This window comes from Varroa destructor, unplaced genomic scaffold, assembly GCF_002443255.2.
Source record: "Varroa destructor unplaced genomic scaffold, Vdes_3.0 BEIS01000004.1, whole genome shotgun sequence".
Lineage (NCBI taxonomy): Eukaryota > Metazoa > Arthropoda > Arachnida > Mesostigmata > Varroidae > Varroa > Varroa destructor.
Genome location: NW_019211457.1, coordinates 34373827 through 34397607, shown reverse-complemented (window position 1 = coordinate 34397607; position 23781 = coordinate 34373827). Strand labels below are relative to the sequence as shown.

Here is a 23781-nt window from a genome sequence, read left to right as displayed (position 1 = left end):
ATATTCTCAGCGAAGTACAGTTATAGAAAAAAAAAATATAGAATGTGCCTAACGTTGACAAAAAACAGTAGAGCGCGAAAACTAACTAATCACTCATAGGGGGTAATTAAATGTCTGAATCAAAGTTCTCCCTGTAGAAATACACAGTAAGTAGCTATGAAATGTGTACTATCTATCGGATAGATCGCTATCGATCTGTCGAGCAAAAAGCTCAGACTTAATAGTTAAATTTAAGGTAAAATTTTACTTTTTATCGCCCATTTTAAAGCAAGGACCAATGCGATATATTTCTAATCAGCTATCTATTGTGCAGCAGTCGATTCTGTCTGCGCGTTTAGGCTCGTCGCCTAAGTTGGCTGTAACGAAGGTCTAAATAGGGTTCAATAAATAGTAAACATATCACTAAGATTTCGAGATTTCCTTTAAAGCCTAGCTGACGTCGGTGTTATCATGCACAAATCAAATAATACTTAATACCAATTGATGCGATTTGCAAGTTCATAGAACTGACAAGGTAAAAACGTTCTATAACTATGGTTTTTACCTAAGCATAGATCTTATCCATAGAAGAGCTCACTTTGACGGTGGAAGCCAGTCAAAGGGGAGGTACGTTTGTTGCATTCATTTTATATACATACGTGTTTCACCCTTCGATCAATGCGCGAATTGATCAAGAGTAGATCTGGGCGCATTGCCATATGTGAACTTACTATCCGTTATTGTATACATATATGAGAAATTACTTTGAAAACCAATAGAAAAAATAGTTCTCTTTGAAGCTCTAAGTACACTATATACTATATTTTTTTTCTTTGCTCGAGTCAAGTGACGCCAATGTTAAACAGAAGGAACCCACATCATTCCAGTACGATTGGCTGAGTAACGCAGGTGCCTTCGTACCGTTGTTGTCAACAGTAACAAGAGACGTGCATAACAGGAAAAATATCAAAACCGGACCACCTCTCTGTTATATCATCTGACAATTAGCATTATTATTTTTATAATTGTTGTCTGCTATTTGACGCCTAGTGTTTTCAGCAATTATGTTTTTATTAGAACATTCCTACAGGCTCTGATGCATGGAGAGTGGTCCGGAAGTGGTGAACGAACGCTTATCCTGCGTATGGTCGAAGTGCACCACTCGATACGGATCGTGGCTTTTGCTTATGGATATTCCACGCTCCAAAATAAGACATAAACCAACCTATCCATAGCTCTACGTTTCTGGGGGTGGAGTGTTCACCGGCCAGTTCAGCCTCCCGCACAATTTTCTGTGTGACGCCTGTAGCGTTCATTGTAGATGTCCATAGAAGTCGTGAGCGGCCACACTTACCCATCACCTGCACGCCCGCTAACAGTATGCCAGTTCGTTTGTCAGCATTGTCTGTCATGCCGTTTGGCCTAGCGAATGTAATCAAAACACCGCATGTACGTACACAATGAGCTAATCATAAAAATAATTATCATTATGATTATTTTTATGGCTCTGCTGAACGATTCCGGCTATTGTGAGGCTATTATCTATGTATGATATCAAACCTTGCCGCCGTTACTTTCGTGACTGCCTTATGGCCGTTATTTGACTCCTTATTTGTCTATTGCCGTGCGCGACCTGCTAAACGCCCAGCGGTATACCATATTTATGTCTATTAAGCAATTGGACAAAACGTTTGCAAACGCGTATTTCTGCGCATGGCAACAATGACAAGCGTCCCCAAACGGTCATAGAAGCTATATCCACCTGGAGCAGCCGGACCACAAACGAAGCTAGTTGCACTCTTCGTCTAGACGAGCAACTAAATGGCTAGAACGGTATAGCAAACAATAGCGAATGTACCACTCTGGCGTTTTTATCTATTTAAGAAGTTCTAGTATCGGATACAAGAGGGGAAGGGTTAATCATTGATAGCACAACTTGCAACGTCTGGCGGTTAGTTGCAGGTAAACTGTGGTAAATACAATGCGTTTTATGAGCAAATAACCAGCTCTTGACGATTCCGCTAGAATCCTTCGATATCGAAGATCCTTATACGATCTCGATATTACCCTATACATAATTTTTCGCACATAAATATGGAGAATTCGGATCGCGTACATTTTCCACGCCATTGGGCAGTGGCAAGATGAGCAGATACCAGAAAAAATCATTGCATAGTTACCACGTAACTAATACCCATACAACGCTTGCTAAGGAACTTCCTGGAACTGGCGTCGTTGTAGCAGTTATTAGGTAGGATTATTCACGAGTTCCAAACTCGTCTGCAACACGAAGAGTTTATCGAAAGATCATGTTCTTCGCCGTGCACAAATATTGAACTCTTCATTAAACTTCACTTCTGCCGCTACCTTCCTATAGATTAGTGATGGATTTTGCCTGCCTACTCGTTTCCGAATAAGCTCAAGCAACCTTGCGAACGTTTTTTGTTTCCTGTACCTCGCAGCCACCCGATATAAGAGCTAAGAAAATAATATAAATAAGATGTAAGGACTAATAACTAATGAATAGTATCATTGTTGTAGGAGCCCCGTAGTATCTGTGTCCCGGTTTTGCCACCCTGTCACAAGTCGAATTGAATTCATCGTGACGCTAACAGAATTGCCTGAAATAAAATCCTAGGCTGACTTGATCTGGCCAGTGGCAACAGGACCATGTCAGGGCGCATGATGGAAACGGGCAATCATTCAACATAGGGAAAATGGCCCACCATTGATCGATAAGGTGTCCGGACATATTTGAATATATATATGTATATATATGGAGTGTAATTTTGGATTAGCGTCCTGAAGTAGGCAAATTTCCAACCGCGATAATGGCTCTGTAAGTAAAAAAATAACGTTCTGCTCCTCGAATAATAGCGAAGCGCTTAAGCAGGTTGAAAGAGTTCTTCTAGTAGAAACTGTGCTTTATACGACCGATATTGAACAGGGTGCTTTGAAACGCGTCGCAATAGCCCAAATTTTAAACAGCTGTACTGATATCAGCCTGTAGGCAAAGATACAGGGCATATTTGTTTACCGTATTCCGCAAAGAGATGTATAGGATATAACCGATCTAAGGGACTTAACATTACTTTGATGCCCTTGAGTTTTTAACCACAAAAGTGAATTCCAGCTTGAAACTGAAAAAAGGATGTTACTATCTGACCTATTTTTTTTCTACCGGCTTGGAGCAAGGGGTCAGCAAACCAACAAAAATTTCGTTCAACATTTCCACCGTTTGAAATAGTCGTTTTTACATACCCCCAGAATTTCCTCAGTGAACATAAATACCACATAATTTGTGTAGGCAAACTTCGAGTTATCAATAATAACTGTTATGTAATGCCCCGGTGATCCATAGCCCCATAGCATCCGAAGCTCTGCCATTCTTCAAAGCGTTTGCTGTCAGATTCGAAACATCCTATACATATATATGCCAGAAAGAATACTAATCGTTCGAGACCTACATCTAGTAACATTGTTAAGGAACTAATCCTGTGTGCCCAAATGAGGTTTAACGCCCTTGTAAGATACCCAGATAGCAGTATACAGAAAAAAGATGTTGACTAGTTCAATTTTAGTAGCAACGGCAAAACTGAATTGTGTACCTGTGTTATTGACAATAAAGAGACCATTTTCGAAAAAAGCGCTTAAAGCCATGCCCTCTAAATGAAGCAGGTACGTTACGACGCCATTAGCAATATTGCTATTAAAGGCTTTATTGCCCGCTGAGCTACTTCTGGCTGAGTCCATAGTTGGCTCCAGCAGGAGGTTCCGTTATCGACTATCGATTTCCAAATGGATTTCCTATTAATATTCGACCCATATGAAGTATTTAAATTCTATTAAAAAAAAAATATATACATATATATATATACACACACATTATAGCCAGTCGGTGTACATCTATCATAAATTAATCAAGACAACAATATAAATAATGGTTAAAGAACTATAAATGTATATACGTGGATCGCTATTCGGTAAATAATGACGGTATTATAACGCAAAACTCATCACGGCTGTAACGGTCAAACGTAGTAACGATGATCGTAGCCGCTTGCTAGATACTGAAACGTAACGATCCCAGTGTCGTGAGGTGGGTTCCTCTTATCAGGGACGGAGCTCACCAACATGGCCAGGAAGAAGCGCTATGGTCGGGTTTCTTTCTTTTAGTTTTTACTTGTTTGAATTGTTTAACAATCGTCAAAGACACATTCACATCGATACACACATACCGCCACGAGTGTTTCACCTACTGAAATTCATCTACGACGGCAGCCAAACGATCAAACGCGTCAGTCAATGATGAGACCGGTCTATCACTCGATTGAGCAGTAAGAAGTACAGTACCAATCCGCGTAACTCATAGCCGACCATGACCACGATGACAGCCAATAATAGCAGAGACAGGTTGAGCAGTGCCTGCAGCCTCCCAAAAACTTAACTTCTAGCCATTGCATTTATATATGGTACTGCTATGTAGTACTATTAGTTGATTTTTCTGCATGGTTTTCTTATAGGTCCAGTACGCCTGACCTAAGCCGGCCATCTTGCTCAGCACGTCAACAAATCACCCACAGTTCATCAGGGCCTATACATGTAAATGAAGCATTTGTGTCGGCGACAGTTTGCATCGAAATGACAATATATGGTTGGCTGATTCATCGGGGGGTTGGTTTCGTTCATTAATGCCCCAATAGCAAAAGCTCCAGCGGTCTGAACCGTTTACCCAGTACCGCGTTACTTTGTCTTCAAGCGTTGATGCTTGCATTTGACATTTTGGGAACCAGCGAGAATTCCATCTTCGATTTCTTTTTTGTTTCATCGTTTCCTTGCAAGGCATCCAAGTGATAATCGCTAATATCAGCGCATCATCCCATGGTCCCGACTGTCGAATTGCGTAGTCTCGCTGACACTGTAGAACTAAATGGCCAGCCGCTGTTTTTTGCCTCGGTTTTTTATTGCTTTTTCCTTACCGTCGTTAGCTACTATCTTTTGCCTCTTTATTGTTCATTGCTTGTGATCTTCTGCGTCAGTTCCATCAATCTTCTTGCTTCGATTTTTTTCTCCTCACATGTCGGCCGCTCTCGTCCTGTTGGCTTAGGCTCAACGGCAGTCGGGCTTCTGTTATGATTCAGATGTCGTTTCGCCCTCTCTCTGCCCTCAAAGATCGTTTCAGCCACTTATGTCCATCGCTCCTCGTAGCACACTCTTCCGCCAGAGAGAACTTCATTGAAGTTCGTTTTCTTCTATTGACATCCTTTACTTACCTAAGCAAAAGAGACATCGGTCGTGTTGTTGTTGTTCTCGTTGTATCGTTGTCGTCTGCCACACTGTACAAGCGAGCGGCAGCGCTATCCACTGCTGCGACCAAATATGATGAAGTAACGTCGGTAAAGGTATATGTGCTAACGGTTGAGGGGGAGGAGCAGAGTAGTCTACATATTCGTTTGTCTTTTCTTCTTTAGTTTTTTTTCGACTTTTTCCCCTTCTATTTCGAAACAAAATGCCACGACGGCGCACGTCCTCTCCAAGCGTTTTTCTCTACGCTTATTCTACATCTCTCTCTCTGTCTATATACATATATATTTACCTTCACCAGCTTTAGGCATTTATCTTCCTATTCCTATAGCTTGATTTTTTTCGTCAATATAACATTTTGTCAACGTTGAGGCGAACAGGTTGCCGTTAACGAAAGAAAATGGCCGATATGCAGAGCAGGGCCCAGAGATAGATATATATATATATATGTATGTATGTATGTATACGATATGGTATTGTTCTTCTCAGCTTATTGACGAGTCCGCAAATAGTAGCTTCGGTGAGGCCATGGTATTGCGCAGCCGTTGTTAGTCGAAAGTCGATGCTTTCATTCAGTTTGATCGGGATCCCCGTAGAACTCGCACTGGAGAACAGCGCTACATACTCACCGTCATACTGTACAATTAGCTTCTTCTAGAAAAATAGCCTAAGGGAAAAACCAGAGTAGTTAAACGTGTCCACTTCAAGTAGGAGATCATCAAAGCGGATATGAGCGAAACGATAGCTCGGACAGATTTCATCGTTCAATGCGCGGCTAGTAGGGTCCAATAACTGTCGCCAATCGTAATCAAATTTTACCACTATCCTAAGTCTGGAAAGCATTAGCATGGCTGGTACCTTATCGCAAACTTTGTCTAAAAGATATCATCGATTAACCAATAATCAGGCGATATCATCCACACCGCCAATAATAATGGTGAAGCTAAAACTTTTTTTTTAAATATGATTTTATTAAGACGTGCAGTATCAAGCCAGCAAAAAGGGCAAATTGACCGGTGGTACCCCAATGATATAGGCAACAAAACAGTGAATCGCTGCGCTTAGCAACTAGTAGTGCTCCGTAGGGCGGATAATGGACGCTCGCTGGAGACGCCGTCGGAGACATCACTGTCTCACACTTCGTTCTTCTCTGTCGGATGCCGAAGACCTATCTATTTTGGGCGTTTTGCCTGTCGTCGAGACCTGACGCCGGCCTTCATCAACTAACTTAACTGTCCTTTCGTAGCCAGTCTTGTTGTCTGCCGCTACGAAGCTGTTGATCGTTGCAGTGGTACCTGCCTAGGCATTACATTTGGAGTGGCTGTGTCGCCAAAGTCGCAGACGGGCTGCTGCTGCTGCGACTGCTTGACGAGACGTCACTACCCGATCTGGCGGCGTCGGCGTCGACAGCGGCAAAAAGCTCGCTCCTCTTCGTCTCCCTTCGTTTTCCTCCTTTTTCTTTCGATTTCTCCGTACGTCGGACTGCCGATCCGCCTCTGACGACCGCCTTCATTCGTTACAGACCGGTTGATTGTAGGCAAGCTTACGAGACCGTTTACGAAAGTCACGCCGCTGACGAGAACGCAGCTTGGAAACGAGCAACGAAAGAAAAATCGGTTGTTAGCACTTGATTATCGACGCTGACGAGGGTCGATCGACGGCCGGCGTGACCGGCCTTGCCCGTGTCGCCGCTGTCACCGCCATAGCTACTATAAACTACTGACAGTTGTAGATGACAATAACAACAATAATTTCACGAATGAAAAAAGAGCTTTCTCTCCTTTTTTTTTTTAGAGAGTTCTCATATGGCGACGAGGGCAGCCGTTGGTCGCCATAATCAAAACCTACGAAATTGGTCGAAATGAAGTTTCCTTGAGCAATTGCCAAAATTGAACGTACGGAGCTACGTTCGGCTCCCAGCTGCTATAGCTTTTCATCGCCTGGTAGCTCTAGTGATCGAGTAACTTAACTGATCCACTGGATCCTCCCACTCTTATTGGGTTACGACAGAAGGTCGACGACAACGGTGGGCGACAAAGGCAATGACAACGCGTCGGACAACTGAGGCGGCGCCCGGAGTCAAACTAGGACAGCACGATCGAGGTTCGGCCAACGAACTGATCGCAGCGGTTTATCTTGATCGTTTGTTTACTGTAGGAGTCTTTTTGGTTTCTTCCGATACTTCGTGCTCCCATTAGACTGTAGGGCAACCTTTGTTTTAATGATATGTGTACATAAGAGTCAAGGCGGAGTCACGTTAGGGTTCGGCGGTTGGGGTTCATTCGCGAACGTTGTTTCCGACCACGGCCAACTGCGGTACCATGCGATATGTTCCGTTATACCGTGAGTTAGGGTATTTGCAAATTCTGATGACTAGAGGCTTTGAAGCCTGATGATTTGATGACTACAGAATATAATCGGCTGATCCGATAACAGAAATATCCAAATAATTGAATTGCAGGATCAATATGTGATTGCTCCGGATTCCCTAATAATTTAAATGCTGTTGATATTTTACAAGGTGCAAGACAGAGAACTTCTAGAGCTAGTAGCATACGACTTAGTAGTACCATTACGTGCCGTATAATAATAATACAACCCTTGCTATTGTTACTCAGTACTCTGGGTTTACGTCAGGTATCGCACTTAAACGTTTCATCAGACGGCTGGCTCCCAGCACGAAATACAATCGGTCTATGCTTGGATCCGAACCTGCACCACAATGTGGCCCTGAAAAGCGCACACCTACGAGGCTATCACGCCGACGTATTACTGCATTATATTTATTGCATCATATAGCACAACAACCTGGCCGTTACGTTTTTAATAAGAAACGAAACTTGTCTTAGGCAACCTTACTATAGATGCAGCGGTTTTTGACTAGTAATCTAGTAGGACGTCGTAAGTGACTATTATAGATACCAAACGTTTTTGTTTATATAACAGTTATCTTAAGCGAAGATGCACGTGTGCAGAAGAAAGGATTAATTCTTCGAAGCAAAAGGATTGACCACCTTCGACAGAGAAAACGATCTATTTGCTAGCTCGTCGTTCTTTTGGACATCTTTGCTGCTACCATATTGATCTCCTACGAATGAACAGTATGCAGCCTAAAATATATCAACCCTTCCCCGTATTGCGCCCTTATTTTAAGTCAAATCGAGATAGAACTTAAGCAACAGAGTAACTCTTCTGGCGTCTCCTGGTCCATGATCTGTACATATAGGATATTGAAAAAAATACGGAAATAAGAGTTAGACTTAGAATAAGAACAGAATTAGAATAAGTTGCAGTTAAATATATTATTATAAAAAAAAAGACTACAACTTAAGGAGCCAAGCTTTCAACTGATTCGAGCACCCGCAGAAATATTCACGACCACAATACGCAGTTATTTTAACTAACGACGAAAACAGACTATTGAGTCGTTCAAAATGGCCGCCTATATTTATTATTAAGACACTGCGCTCTGTTCGATGTCAACCGGACGACGACATGAACGGAGCATCTGCCTTTGGCCCAATCAAACGATGAACAACAGCAGGCTAAACACCGCTAAACAGATACGAAGCGAAGCCGTCCGCAGGTACCAGTGGAGTTCGAAAAGAATTTGCCCTCGCATTATAATTCGCTTCTTGTCTTCAGTCTTCTTTGTTGTATTCTTTAGGGGAACGGTTGAGTCAACTGCAAAGCGAACATCAATTTGCAGCTGACGCCGCTAAATAGTGGCAGGGATAGCGGGAGCGTCAGGGGGTAAGCACCGAGTCTATAATCGGTTTTGACTAAGGTGGTCAGCTAGCCAACTCCAGCGTATGCTTGTCTCTTCCTCCTCCTCCTCCTCCTCCTCCTCCTCCTCCTCCTCCTCATCCCCCTCTCGCTCGCTCGCTCGCTCGCTCTCTCTCTCTCTCTGTCTGCTGATAAATGCTGGTTACGATTCGGTGGCGGCTACGCGACCCAGCTGGTCGCCCGTACGTGCTGCTACTACTTTTGAATCGCGAGAATAACCAAGCAAATTGTCTGATTGTGGTTGTCTTCTTGCCCGCCTGCTCGGCCGCTACAAGGCAAAGAACCGACCCTGCGCGAGGGCAATCTATCCGCTGACCAATGGCAACGTATAACGAAAGCCAGGTTGCGATGTGTATGAGTGAGCGAATGCAGCGACCCATAGTGATGTGACGTGTTTAAGCGGCGCTGGCGATGGCGCTGGTCGTTGATGATGGAACAACAGCAGCGCCCGAACGAACTACTCAACAGAGGCACAGAGCTACTAGAGTCCATAGGTAGAACGAAGTCATTTAGCTACCCCGAGAAAACCGACAGTTACAACGATAACGTGACCGCCGTCGCACTACCATCGAGGTCTGCCTGTTTGAGCGATCCTGTGCTCTGCCGATCGAACTTGTCACCAATCCGCTCCGGTCCGCTTAGCTGAGCTAAGTGACGATGGTTTCACGCGCTGGTAGCGAAAGCGGCGTTAGCTGCCGCCGTGACAGCCGAGACAGCTGAAGCAGGAGTGGCCTACGGAGATCGTTTGCTATGACGAAGCGTCAACGTAAAACAAGAAAAAAAAGCTCCGTTTCGCTCTGCTACGAGACTCCCCCTCACCCGTCTTTTACCACTACTCGCTAAGAGTCGTCGGCCAATCGTCTGCAGAACGAACGGAAAAAGCGGGGATAGGAAAGGGGACCAGCGAAAGACAAATTCAAAAATTTCACTTCATTTAGTCTTAGCCACCGTGAAATTGCAGAGCGCTCGCAGAACACCTACACTGAATTTGCGGTGAAAACACACACAGACACACACACGGTCCGGTACATAGTGATATCTACGGAGTAGTGGCGTCAGCCGAACGAGCTAAAAATACGTATATACGTGCGTCTCCATGTGCGAGTATAATTCTGTCGTTGTCGTCTTCATCTTTTTTGTCAACGCGTAAAACGGCCGTACGAGCTAGCAAAATACGGCAGGCGAACAGACTGGTATAAGTGGTGAGACGCCACTGCTGTGTACACCACAGTCGCTAAACCGTTGACACTTAGTGAACACTCGACGCATTCGCGGTCTGAGGTCGACGAAATTGAAGATCCCCGTATTTTCGTATTCGCGCTCGCTTTGCCATCACTTTTGCAGCGCCATGGCATAGCCGCCAGCAGGGCAGTTATCGGTTATCGCGCCGTTACAAAGCTCCTAGGCATGGCAAAGTGCGGGCGATGCCGAACTCGTCGGCTACAATACCATAATAATGCATTTAAGAGCAGAATGGCGGCCTTCTCCGCTCACTCGCCTATTAGGATAAAAGGAGACCAGTGACAGCTGCTAATGACTGCGCAGAATCGGCCCAGAAGAGAAAAAAGGGGCCTTTTTAAACGAAGAGGACATCTGTTCTAAAAAAAAAAAAAAGGTAGGTAAGAACTAATTAAGAATCTTTTTTTCGGCCAACTGTCTCTTTGCCCTTCCATTTACTAAGCAACATTTTTGAAAGCCTCAATCTCGTACTAATAATGATCATATTGACGGCGACGACAACGCAAATCCTCCCTTCTACAAATCGTAGTTCATGGGATTAGCTACGTGTCTTTAGGGCAAATATGAAGGATGAATTCAGCTTCGAGTAGAGATTGCTGTGGCGTGTATTTGTCTGGTTACTTAAAATTTTTTGCTAAGCATGAGTGGTGCATAAAAACTAGCTAAATCAGATTCCGTTTTATTCAGTCAGGTCAGATGTTAAAGGAACAATTCTGCGCAAAAGATATGTCCAGGCAGGTTATTCTATTGAACAAGCAATTTTCGTAACAGAGGACGTTCCGCTTGTCAGCTCTTCTCGCTGCCTCGCGATTACTATCGGGCCCGGTCTGTCTAAACAGGATTCGGTAACAAGGGAGTATTCAGATGCCGACGGGATGCAGCTTTGATGGAGGCATCCGGCAAAGGTCGAGAGATTCTCCTCGCTGAAGGACTCGACGAAGATTATTTCTACCACTTTCAGAACTTCCCATCTTTCTTCTTGTAGCAATATCACAATTTGCCGAAAGAAGACGCTATCGATGCAGGAAGACAGCGTCAAGTGAAGCTATACATGACACTTTTGATTTGAGCTGTTGCCTCTTCTAATTTTACTTTGATACAAAGAGCTTTTCCGGATGGTGCTTGATGTAACACTGCGGCGACAACCGTAAGAGGCTATCGATGTATAAATTTAAATTTTAATATCGATATTTACGTAAATTAGTAAATTACTAAAGTTGCACATACTTTTTGTTGAAAGATAGGTTCAACACTGGGAAAACTGCTTTCTTTTCTTGCCGTTTCTTGCATAATATTGCGAAAAATCTTTTTCAGACTCCTGTTAATCGGAATCTTCGACCCGTTTTTGGTAGAACCGAATCCAAAAGTGGGTCTGTCGACTCATCCATGCTCAGCCTCATGATTAACTCTCCACGATGATGAAAAGTCTTAGATATTATGCGCTACATTTTGGGTCACTTGAAAATATCGTAGGCACTTGGCCGCTTGTGGATCCAGTAGATTCCAAGCTCAGCAGGCCTAATCACGGCTGCAAGCAGTGGTAATAAAGGTGGCACTGACCGTCAAGTTTCAAAAAATAAAAGGCTGAGTAGAAGATGATTGACCATACGCTGCTCCTTAACAGCCCGCCTCTCGTGCAGGTCCGCTAGTTTTCGTAGTTCAAGCTAATTTTCTCTATCTGGTTACAACTTCACCGCTTGAGAGCCAGGAAAGCAATCACTGCGACGTACATCATTAGGCCCCCCTTGCTTCTTTCAGGCCTGCATTCCGCGTATTTAACCGGGGGTGGCGTTGGTGGCGCCATCATGAAGTGAACGTCACGTCGAAAAAGTGGGCGAAGACTCCTTACATCACACGCATACTCACCAGATCTAGATCGCGTGGAATGCAGCCCGTTTGTTCGTTGATATTCTTCTTCAGAGATCAAAAATTGCAGTTAAGCCGGCCAGCCATCGAAGCTCTTCCTCAGTGCCGGCAAAGAGAACAGTTCACCGGTATATAGAGTTCCTAAACAAGGGACCGGTGAAAGTTAATAGACAGAAGAGGTAAATAAGACGAACCGACAACGCATCTTTGTTGCTGCAGATAATTTCCGCCTCGACCTGAGTTGAGCGGAGGGTTTCCATAGGCCGAACAAAGAGTCTGCCTGTAATAGAAAGGGGGCATAACAGTGAATACCACGAGGCCCGTTGTCACTCAATATCCTAGCTAGGGAGCGTGTCACGCCGACTGAAACTTAGCCTTAACCTATTTTAATTGTCTGGATACGTATACATTTTTGTGAATCGTTTTACAAAATTATTATGAAAAATGGATGACCATTGAACTCAATGTATGGAAATTGTGTATGTTTTCACCATTTATCAGTTATCGATAAAGGTAAATAAGTGAGAGTTGAAGTTACTGTTGAGTAATGTTAACAACGAAGCAAGAACTTCCAAACACACAATTTTTTACGCATACTTAATTAAATTGTCACGCATACTCTAAATGTCTATAATCTTATTAAGCATAACTCGAGGTTATTAACGGGATATTAGAAAGGGGCAAGTGTGAACGTTGCTTCGATCTGTCAATAAAAATAATTTACAGTTTATATATATAGCCTCTGTTTACCATCTGTAAAACGATGTCAGTTTTTCAAGTTAGAAAACTTTATACAGACACACGTACGTCGTATCCTTTTCAATAATCATTTTTGTCTTCGCGGTACTTCCGGAGGAGACGAAATTAAGGGTGTCGGCGCATGTGGGTGCCTGACGCTGACGACATCTTTCAAGAGACCCACTGGCAAAGATGGCCGTTCGTCCACTTGCATCTGTCTTTCTAGCTGTATTCCACTCAGTGACTTTTTTCAGCGCGATGTATCGTTCCCAGTTTTTCCCCTGTCCTACAGGCGTCACCAAAAATGCTTCGAACCAGTGGGGCACAAGGCTGCTCATCGTCGGACGGGTGCTTATGCACCAATCGTGCATGGACAGCTAACGCGTTAGATGTTGCTTCGAGATGGCTGACAATGTATTCAACGGTTGCCACCACTCCTTCTCATACTGTTCTTGTCTTATTCTCGTTATCCCGTGAATTTTCCTTACTATCGCCTTTGGCAACCGTAGCTGGCAAGCCGTTTGGGATATCCGGCCATCCCTGAAGGGGCGTTCTTGCTCCCGTTCGGGCCAGCGGCTCACATGGCCCGCGTGGCTCTAGCAACCCCGTCATAGATCATGCTCCTCTCCAGCCGCCGCCACCGTCTCCCTTTTGCTTTCGCTATAAGTGATATTGAAGGCGATAATTGTGCCGAGTGTGATATCCGCCTTGACTCGCGTCTCTGACTACGTATGTATCTGCTGCGTATGTGGGTAATGAACGAGCGATGGTGTGACGCTTACGCGGCAGCGGCCGTAGAGTGTTTGGCCTACTGCGAATGGTCATGGCGAGGATGGTTCACTGGCAATAGTCTGGAGATTTATTCTTCTCGGTCAGGAGCTCTACTCCACTGGTCGTAGTTCCGTTGCCTTCGCGCCTCGTCACCACCAGTCCGTTGTTGGTCCGCCCTCTGCACATCCTTCGTAGCGACCTCATCGCCGTTTGTTGTCGACGGTTGTCTGATTGGGGATCGACGTGATGGACGTTGGATCGCTTTTCACTAGCTAGCTGCTGCCATTTCCACGCAGCAACACCCAGCTAGGTATAGCGGGAGTTGTCTTCCTCTAGTATTGCTGGTGCCACTCGTATATTGGCGGGAGACTAGGATACCGACCGCCCGGCCGGCCAGCCAGCCAGCCAGCCATCCACCCACCATTGCCGAATGTAATCAACGGTAGCTCGAAGTGGCAAGTGTGTGGAAAGGTCATAAGGATTTGCCTTGCTATCTACTGGCTTCTAGTAGATGTGTCTATGGACGAAGGAATGGACAATCAGGAACCGCGGCATCCACCCGCTTTCGGCTGCACGGAATTAACGTAGCTTGGGATAGGACCAACGCTCAGGCAAGCGTTTTTTTACCACACAAATACAACTAGACACAGTGGCAGCTAAAAAGCACGACGACTTTTTTTTCATCCAACGGCTTTCAGCCTTGGCCTAGCGCAGGATGAGCAATAGGGGCCGGCCAAGCAACCAGGCTATCTCACAATTTCGATCACTTCGCAGAAGGAGCAGAGGAATGACTAAGAACGGGCGAAAGAGGAATATTTGTAAGTGATACTAACGACGGACATTATTGGAGGTTGATCAGATGAAAGAAAGGTAAGCGCTGATTACAGCAGATACGACCGATAGGACAATTGAGGAAGCAGTTATGCTTCGCGCTGTCTAGCTGACCGATCAAGCTATACTGCAGCGAGATCGTATAAAGGTTCTGTGTCGTCGGTCTCAGTCGATGTTGCCGCTGAAGCCAAGGAGGCTGCCTCGTCCACGAGTCTCGCTACAAAAGCAATGACGAGACCATGCGAAGAAGCAGAGGCATCCGGAAACGGCCGATTTGCAGAGTATCTTATCGGGTTAGCTTGCGGCTAAGCTATTTCGGTCTACTTAATATTTCGGTTATGGTTCTCACCCTATAGACACACGCACATACACGTCGCATTGGTATGAGCAACTAATGGAGCCATGTATCAAGACTCTATGACTGTTATTAGATACGCCTTATAGATTATACAAGGCGTTCTCTTTGTGCTTACTTGACAGCTAAATCCTGTATTCTATCCTAGTATTGGGGGGTAAAAGAATCGGCAAAAGCAAACTAAGAACTGTCACACTATGATGAAACACCGGCACATTATTCAAATAAACAACGCTAAATCAGCAAGGCTGCCCAAGCGGTCGTTGGGGGCAAATGTGTATTTGAGCATTTCATGGAAATATACCCACCGCTTACCCACCCGCTGCTACAACTTTCGTTGGTTCACGTGCCTGCCCTATTGGATTTTTGCAGTTCTCGTAGAACGAGAACAATGTTTCGTTCTGGTAACGGTGATAGTGGGCAGCCGTGGCAACAGTAGCAGGAGCAGCAGCAGCAGCAGCAGCAGACGAGTCGCATTTTCTCATTCGTTTGCATGTTTTCTTTTACTACCGTTCTTGTATAGTATTGACAATGCTTCTCCGGCCCCAGTTGTCTAGACATTCCTGCGTCGGAAGCGTCACACACTATAGAAATGTTGTTGCAGAGCTTACAAGGGAAGCAGGCAAGCAAGAACGATGCTAGGGACCAAATCGAGGCTGTCAACGAGGCTTGAATCAATTCAGCTCAGCTGGACTGCGCTACAGTCATACGTTACTCCTGTAGAGATATGAAGGCTATCGCACGGGCCTCTATGGAGTCTTTGAGGTCGCCGCGTTTTGGCTTTGGTCAGAGTTTCTCTTAAAGGGAGCGAGATGGTAAGCGAAGCTACGCAAACACGGAAAGAAACCTGATGGAGATGAACTCTTTTGTGATCCGTTCAATTCCCGCTGGGCGGAGGGAGGTCGATTGCCCCCAAGTCAACTCGTTTCGGTTTGGACTCGACTCGCCATGGGGTTCGGTCCGGGACGGCGGTAAGCCGCAAATCGCGACCCGGAAAGAAGTTATGTGCGACGCAGAGGCTTGACGGGAGTAGTTTCGTCAGCGGAGAACGAGTGGACCAGAATACATGGGCGACAGCGGCGATGGCAATGACGACATCCGTGTGCACGAAGAGGAAGTAGTTGGAACTTCCACGGCGGCTAGTCACTCCCACAGCGATAACGAATTTCATAACGAAGACAATGAGCGAACACCGCCTTACTGGCTCACAACCTCCAGGATGCATGCGCTCTCGCTTGGACAGCGTACACCACACAATCACGATGAACAGTACGTTATGGCAGTCACTTGAGAGATGATGACACTGCATCACATTGTCGGTATTACGACGATATAGGCGACTGTCGCTTGTACGTAATTGTTGCTTTTGTGCTTACTCCTACGGAACCAAGAAAATAGACTCACACCGCGGGGGCTGAAGACATCGTAATGGTCGAGTACGCAAACATGCATCTATCTGTATCTGTATGTTCACATAGATGTTTGAAGAAAGGGCACGAAATTGCGTCGTGTAATATTTATGTGGCGTCTGCGGTGCCACGTCAGGACGTTAATCTGACAACATGGATGAGTCTATAATATGTACGGTTTTCTTATGCTCAAGAGAAATGTTACCAAAACACCACTTACATCAAATCTGCCCCAGCTTGGTCTTTAATGTCGTATCTGTTTTATTATGTATGTGAAAGCATTTCAAAGACTGAAAGGTTGCATTCTATGTGGGCTCAATAATATGCAAACTTGTGTGTTCTTAGAAAAACAAAGCACGTATTGTATAACTATACATATACACACAAATTACAAACGCTTCAAAACCAACCTAAAGCCAACAAATGTTAATTGAATCGAAAGCGAATTATATGGTACATTTCCTTGGGGTACATGCCAATTGGAACGGTGTTCCACATTTAAAGCTTGAAATTTCTGCCCGCTTTAGGACCAGCCTGTGTCTACCACGCGTGTAGAACTCTGCGACTGCAACCCAGACATTTTCGAAAAAAACCTTTAAGCGACTCATGTGTATCAAGTGCTGTCATATATATATATATATATATATATATATATATATGTAAAATGGTCCTGCATGCGGTAATATTCGTGAAGGCTGAGAGTATGTGCCTAACTTAACATCTGTTTATCCTTGCCACGCGTGACGTAACTGTTGAACCGCAGAGACCTTTTCGATAGTTTCATATTGCGCCCTTTCGCCCGCGTATCGTGACTTACGAATACTGGATATATTAGAGAATTATCAAAGACGAAAAAGCATCTGAATCAATAAAAGCTGTTACGACCTTGAATGATAGAATGTTTTCAATAAAAGCGATTTATTTTCCTTGTCTTCCTCGAAAACAGACTGTCTAAGGCAATACGTCATGCATGGGTTCCATTACAGGCTCGGTAGGAAATAGGGCTTGCCCGAGCCTGGTAACAGGTGCTTATGGGTGGTTCAAGTAGAAAAACTTCAATCTATACGTGCCGTCTGCTGTGCCCTAGTACTATCCCTAGATATTTGACAAACCGTTTAACGTAGATTCATTCTGTTTCCACTATGATGACATTAGCTTGACCTGATACCTCAGCCAGGTGAAATGTATGTATGATTGGGTATTACCAGCAAAATAGATGGATAAGTGAGGTAAGAGCCGACATTTTCGATGAACACGAACGCTACCAGTTTGCATTATGTTACAATGGGAAAACACGTTTGCTAATTACCCGCTCACTAGTTAAAAGATAGTCTATGTATGACCAAGTTGACTTTCTTACCTTATATCATCACCTCGTGCTTTGCAGGCTCCAGTAAAGTCATGCTATGCTTATTTAGTTTATCATCGATGTCATAAAAACAATTGAACCAAAAGCTTGCTTCCAGTAAATTTTAATATATACATGATTTCTAAGAAATGAAGTATGGCTAAGCTAATTAAACAAAGTCCATCGAGTTTCTTAAGTGATAACGAATTACCAACTGCGACGTACCTGGCTGTCGGCTACTTCTATTCCCCAGCTCCGCTAGTGCTACGCCTTATTTATCGATCAGTGCCTCCACCATCGAATTCTCAAGCCGTATGATTTCGGCCATCTACTTCGAAACCCCACAGGCAACCACCGGCCTTCAAAGCTAAGCGGACAGCTTGAGCTTCGAAGAAGGCAGACCTAGATGTAGATGAATATAGGCTAGGCCAAAAGTCCTGGCCCACGGTTAGTTCACTGTGCGCTCCGCTTTCGTTCTTCTGCTTCGTTATCCTCTGTTTGACGTATGCCTCGGACACTGGTGTCACTATAAAGAAGTGCTAATTGCTCAGCGAGTCCGTAAAGGGCTTTTCTTGTTGTTCGATCCAAGTAGCGCAGCTAGACCATATGGACGCTAATGTGACAAACGGGTTACTACGCTGGCGTTCGAAGGAAGGCCCATAAATTTGCGTCATGATTCACACGTTAGTTCTAGTTCTACTAGTAGCACATGAGATACTGCTATTAAAAGTGAAATACTAATAACAAAAAAATCGTTATTGAAGGTCGTCATCTCTTATTGGTACTAGTTTCTCTTCTCATAGGTTGCATTGTATTTGGTTTTTAATTTTGTGGACCGTGTTATGTACCTTCTTATGCATTTGTATACGCGTCATCTAGAGCTGTACGGCGAGAAAACTTTAATTGAAGTATTGCGGACGATTGTCTTTTCATTGTGGCATAAAGCCATCTATATAGTAGACTATCTGTTCAGGCCGGAACGACAAGATCGGTTTGAGAAATAATATTTGGATTGCATCGTGTCCCGGGTGGTAAGTGCATTGAATTAATAGTCGCCATCTTTGACTGTACATGTATATGTGTGAAGTGTGCTAATCGGATACGTGGTTTCGGTTTTTCTTCATAGAGAGAAGCTGTCGTTCTGTTGTTTGGGAGCCACAACGTCTTGTACCGCTTGATAACGTCGTAGGCCTTTTATACAGGAAGGAGGATAACAGAAGAAATTCGTAAGAAGGGAGAAAATGTACATATATGCATTATTCTCGCTTATGTACGCACGCTGACGCTGACGCTGACGCTGACGTGAACAGTTGGGCGCGTTGTTTGAAAACTTTCAACACTCAGGGAACGTTCACATATGTATATATAATTGAAAGAATTGGATCAAACAAATAGACGGATCTTTTCCTTATCCGCAGGCCAACGGAATCTCGTCGTTGGGCACTACGCTAATCATGGCCGGCTTTGAGGCCTTGATGCTTGATTATTGAATAAAATCTCCTTAATAACTTATTTCGTTGTTCTGGATATCGCTGCCGCATATGCCTGTGCTTATTGTAGGCTTGTTCTAAAAGGGTCGTCTTGACGATACACTAAGAGCCTTTCTTCTTCACAATTCAATTTCATTCATTTAGTAACCAATTTTTTAGAGATGATAACTATTATCTATTTCAAAGTTCCGTCGATTACAACACCATAAATGCAAAGGTTTACATCAGAATAAGTGCCTCCGTTCTAACAGAACACAAAATAAAACTGTCAAAAAGTACGCGAAAAATCCACAGCTATTCTTACTATATTCTATTGGTAATGAAAGCAAAAAGTAACACCCAGGTTCGTAAAGAATATCTTCTGAAAAAAGAACTCATATGCTACTAGCGTCACTTCAGAAGGTGTTCAGTATGCTGTCACATGGTCACAAATTGACTTCTGCCGAATACCTGAAAGCCGAAGTGCCATTTGGAGCATCAATCAAAGCTCGAACAGTCATTTTGATCAAGTTGTGCATCGATAGAACTTCATCAGGCAAGCTTTCCGCAATCAAACTTCGTACATGATCACGTTGATACAGAGGGCGAATGACACAATACTTTTCTATTGTGACGTATTGATAATACGATCCTGTCAAAGAGATTGGCATCTATCTACTGTTCACTAAGTGGAGGTCTGTTTCGGACGGAACCATTAGTTCAACACAGACGGGCGTTACAGACCTTTGCAAAGTCAGCAATGCTGAGTTGAAAATGATGCTATTTTACAACTAATTCGTTACTTTGACGGTCCTCATATGTATCTATATATTGCAACAAATAGCCTTAAATGAAAGGACTTCTTGCTAGCTTTTCAGGCGCAAACAGTTGTCTACTTGTATTTCAGCGACGACGCTGTCGTCACCAGCTTCGTATGTAGCAAATCTTACGGCTGTTCGCTTCTCAGCATTTGCTGGCGTTATCGGAACAAGTGATAACGTGCAGATCTGATCAGTGGAATGGCTGGATAGCATCACTTTGCCGTGTAAACACACGCTTGCACAGTAAAGTAGAACACGGTCAGCCCGCCCTCTGTGCGCCTGCGCAGGTGGCCTCTTTCAGAAGCATTGTTACATGGGAACGTTGCTGTCAGTACGGGACCCGACCGTATGATCGAGTGATGAGGCTGCATCTGAGTCTACGTTGCATGTCGTCGATGCCTTGATAATCGGTTCGTGAATAAGGCACAGGGCGGCTTATGTTTGATTCGGCCAAAGCCCCATCCCCAATGAGCCTCCAATTCAATTACGAAGAGGAATGACTACTCAACCGACTGTAAGCTAGGTGCAAGGTTGAATGCATTAGAGACGGAGATAGTGAGAAGAGAGGATTTTTTATGTTACGTCGGCAGATCGAAGTTATAGTTCAATTAAAAATGCTTTACTAGTATAGCAGATATGTACTTTTACTATATTGTGCATCTTGAAAGGGTTCTATTTGATTTTCATAGCTTAAGTAAAAGATTTATTATGCCAGGTGGCTAACTTGGGTGCCAAACACGTTTATTAAAATATAGCACCGCCGCAGAGCGAAAGTTTCAATGAGAACGTTTTCTGCCGATAACAGCCCGTTTTATTTGGTCGTTCCAAGTTCTATTCCCATGTGTTCTGTTTATAATGAGCTTCGTGTACAGTCCCCGGTAATCAGCGTGGACAACAGTTTTATAAATATGGTTTTCGTCCAGGCATATAGTCTCGTGTACGCACGCTCACATTATCAGCTGAAGATAAGCGCTACGGATAATATAGGATTTCAGCAATTGTCCTCAGGCAAAACATTATATTGCATCCGTTTTGCGGATGGCTCAAAGAGTCGTTTTGAAATCTGGCCTTATAACTAGATAACACAATTATTTTAGCGATGAACACCCCTTCTACAGGGTCGAACCCGAGCTGCCAGACTGGCAAGCAACCTTATTAACGCTCCGTCATCTCAAAATTTATTAAATCATTTAAGAAACACCTCATGAAAGGCAGCGAAAACGTTACGACAATGTATAACAGATCCGTGTTCTATAGATAAGGCCGCCGCAGAAAAGGCCGAGGCAATGAACAACGAACAACTTAATAACTAACAAGGGCCCGCACATAAAAACAGTCTGATAGGGCCCGCGATAATATTAGCATGGCTAACAAAAAGGCTTATTGACCTGTAGTGGAAAAAGGCTTAGGACAAAGTTGTGCGAAGACAACATCGCTGAATTTGTGAATATTGTAACAATTCATAGAAATTACGTGATAAGATCACGACGTCCAGAGATAGCTAAAAAAATGTTAGTTGACAACGTCTACGTGATTGTTTACGTACCTAAACGAAGCGAAACCCTAGTATATTATTCGCGTTCAATCAGCACTTTTATTTAGAAAAATCAAAACACGATAATTAAGCCAAGTATCTTATATAACGTATAAGTGTCAATAAGAATAGCTACGAGAAAAACACCTGCGCTTCGACCCTGGCAGAGTATCCTCAAAAATAGCTTTTTTTTTTTTTTTTTATCTTCAGTAGAGTGGCCGTTCGTGACCACTATGTTTCCTTGGATTATCTTCCTTACGTGGACTCAACGTAGCTCAGAGTTGGTAGTTGAGCGAAGACATTCCACTCAAAGGCCACATTGTTAAAGTCAGCTATGGCTGGGGGCTCGATCTTTTCGATTTTAGCGTTTTTTCGTGCCACGAAAGCCAAGCAGCGAAGAAGTGTCAACGTCGATACCACCCGGCTTAACAGTAAGCGCATTAATGAGAGGTGGCTTCCCGACACGGATCACTACATGTACGTTCGGAATGCACAAGAGTACGAGTCGAAGAAACAGCGAGCACAGAGCGTACCTATTATACGTTGAGTGATCGCCATTATGTTTGTGTGGACGTACAGGCATACTTATAGTAACTTTATTTCTAATGTATTCGTTAACAAGATTATAGTACCAAAACTATGGATTAATGGTCGCTTTGCAGATTAACTAGTAGCACTATTTTGGCAATGCTATATGCAAACATTAAACTTCTTTGCTGAAATACATGTAATACTCCCTTGATCAAATGAGCTTTTGCCTTCAACACGAAGGTTTTAGCCCATCTCCAAGCGTATTTCCAATTAGGCAATTGCTTCTAATCTGAGCTGCTCATGGATTTAACGCGCGTTCGTCGTCGAACGACAACTGTGAGGCCGATACACGCTTAAAAGTGTTTAGTCACTTCTGCATCGTGCGTTCGTAAGACGAAACTATTTTTCTGTTCGCTATACGAGTAACAAGTGTCCACGAGCTGCGTCATTGAAGATATGTGAGGCTCCCGCGAGAGTCTGTGTCTAGCTGAGGTGTGTACCTCGGTATGAAGTGTTGCCAAAGAGTAGTCCTTCAGTCGAGAACCCTTACAAGCTCGTCTCAGGACGCCATGTCCATCCTCCTTCGCGAGAGACCCTGCTCTAGTGGGCTGACTAGACACCGATACAGGAGATCGGCGTCATATACACCAGCCAAATGGGTGCGTATACGGCGAACACTGATGAAACAAGTTCCTAAATCCTGCTGCCAATTGCATCGCGTTCTCTTTACAGACGGGCCATAAGCATACCTGCTCTGGGGTTATCCACAGAATATCATTGTTTTACCTACAGCTCTTTCCTTGACAGCTGGCCATAATATCACGACCGCGCGACCTCAGCCAATACAATGCAGCTTGTTGTTCGTGTTTTTTTCGACCTTCGTGTTCTGACGGTGAGACTGCGCCAATCCTTCAAGGCGTTCCGCTAATGAGGCTCGTCGTAATGATATTTGTTAGAGACGACGACAGAATAGGACAACGACGGCGACAACGGGCCGTAACACCCAAAGGCAGGCGGAAGGCGATAAGAATCAACCAACGTGATACACCAAATAAAACGGCAGCAAAGACAAAGACGGAGCAAAAAGGAGCCAACACGAGATAAGAAGAAATGAGAAGAAGTAAGGGGCAGTATTGAGAGAACGAGTTTGTCACGACGGCGTCTACGTTGAGGGCAGTCGGTCGTTGTCAGTAGGCGTCGTAGGTGTTGCTGTGAGCGAATTTGCTTGGCAGGTTAGTGACAAACCGAGATGCATCAAAGTTCGTCTAGTCGGCTACCTGCTTACCAGACGAAGGCAAGCTGACAGGACATTCTTGGTAGGATGCAGACGGATCCTTCTCGGACCTTTTGCTGACCTTCTAGACCCCTTGAAAGTCACCTACTCAGTCTAGAGCAGTCGCAGCAGTGACTACCTTCACCTTTACCAGCAGTGGTAGCATCTCCAATCCACCAGATTCGACCCTCGATTACTTGTAGAAGCCACAAGCGGCGTCACGTAGTGATTACGTTCGCCCATGCTACATACCACGTCTGTCGTTGCTACGGGAAAGACGAAGACTCACCTCCGATGTGGGTCCCTGCGTGGTCAGCAGGGAGGCGTAGAGGATGGTCCGACCGGAGGCAGAATGCTGACTTTCACCACCAATACAGAATAAGATGGGCACTGATGGAGTCGAGGTTATTACTGGTTCGCCTAGAAATGGTCGAAGGCGTCCATGTCCTGATCAGGACCAGGACTAAGATAGACGGGCAGACAGAGAGAAAGAGACCACCAACCAGTTTTACCCTGTACAGCTTCGG

General features: G+C 44.3%; 1 protein-coding gene across 1 annotated transcript in view; it reads right to left on the bottom strand.

Moving 5' to 3' along the window:
* Positions 1-23781, bottom strand: part of LOC111249113 (uncharacterized) — a 197410-nt gene that overhangs the window by 75528 nt on the left and 98101 nt on the right. The window contains exon 2 of the mRNA XM_022802510.2: positions 12175-12454. The gene's annotated coding sequence lies outside the window, so the exon portion shown is untranslated. The remainder of the gene's footprint in view (positions 1-12174; positions 12455-23781) is intronic.